Source organism: Haliaeetus leucocephalus, unplaced genomic scaffold (assembly GCF_000737465.1).
Source record: "Haliaeetus leucocephalus isolate CR32 unplaced genomic scaffold, Haliaeetus_leucocephalus-4.0 Scaffold373, whole genome shotgun sequence".
NCBI classification, from domain to species: Eukaryota; Metazoa; Chordata; class Aves; order Accipitriformes; family Accipitridae; genus Haliaeetus; species Haliaeetus leucocephalus.
Window position 1 is genome coordinate 3747127 of NW_010972809.1, and position 263 is coordinate 3747389.

General features: G+C 70.3%; 1 protein-coding gene across 1 annotated transcript in view; it reads left to right on the top strand.

The window, feature by feature from the left end:
- The first annotated feature begins 7 nt into the window (after nt 1-7).
- The window catches only part of RBM24 (RNA binding motif protein 24), a 10290-nt gene continuing 10034 nt past the window's right edge, over nt 8-263 (top strand). The window contains exon 1 of the mRNA XM_010573188.1: nt 8-84. The gene's annotated coding sequence lies outside the window, so the exon portion shown is untranslated. The remainder of the gene's footprint in view (nt 85-263) is intronic.

Genomic DNA, 263 nt, shown 5'->3' on the forward strand with positions numbered 1-263 from the left:
TAGTACTTCGAGGTCTTCGGGGACATCGAGGAGGCGGTGGTCATCACCGACCGGCAGACGGGCAAGTCCCGGGGATACGGCTTTGTAAGTGCCGGGCCGCGGGGCAGGGCGGGGGGAACGGCGGCCGGGGAGGGGGCAGGTGGACGGCTGCGTGGGCATCGCGGAGAAACTTCGCGGGGGGGACACGGACACACACCGCTGCGAGGAGCCGGGCAGCCCCGGGCTCGGGGGACGGGCTGTCGGGCACTTTGGCTTTTTGCGTT